This window comes from Temnothorax curvispinosus, unplaced genomic scaffold, assembly GCF_003070985.1.
Source record: "Temnothorax curvispinosus isolate PA1 unplaced genomic scaffold, ASM307098v1 QBEX01018554.1, whole genome shotgun sequence".
NCBI lineage: Eukaryota > Metazoa > Arthropoda > Insecta > Hymenoptera > Formicidae > Temnothorax > Temnothorax curvispinosus.
In genome coordinates this window covers 115,617-116,086 of record NW_020228334.1, presented here as the reverse complement: position 1 = coordinate 116,086, position 470 = coordinate 115,617, and the positions used below count along the sequence as shown (strand labels likewise).

Below are 470 nucleotides of genomic sequence, written 5' to 3'. Positions count from 1 at the left end.
CATAGTACTTCATACTCCTGTCTATATTTTGTTTGTAAAGTTATTTGTTATTTCATGATTTGCCTAAAGTCAGTGAATATGGCATAAAATAAATCAATCAATCAATCAATCTCTCTCTCTCTCTCTCTCTCTCTCTCTCTCTCTCTCTCTCTCTCTCTCTCTCTCTCTCTCTCTCTCTTCCACTTTTGCTCTCATGCTTTCGCTCTTATGCTTACGCCGCGTTTTTCGCCGGGAGTGTTACATGCTCGTCTTATTTTTATTTTTATTTTTATTTTTATTTTTATTTACTGCCGAGTGCACGTCGACAGCAGCCACATAGTACTTCATACTCCTGTCTATATTTTGTTTGTAAAGTTATTTGTTATTTCATGATTTGCCTAAAGTCAGTGAATATGGCATAAAATAAATCAATCAATCAATCAATCTCTCTCTCTCTCTCTCTCTCTCTCTCTCTCTCTCTCTCTCTCTCT

General features: G+C 36.2%; 1 protein-coding gene across 1 annotated transcript in view; it reads left to right on the top strand.

Annotated features, from left to right (window-relative positions):
• LOC112468512 (tyrosine-protein phosphatase non-receptor type 9-like) overlaps positions 1-470 on the top strand; it is a 2,111-nt gene that overhangs the window by 218 nt on the left and 1,423 nt on the right. The gene's annotated exons all lie outside the window — the stretch shown is intronic.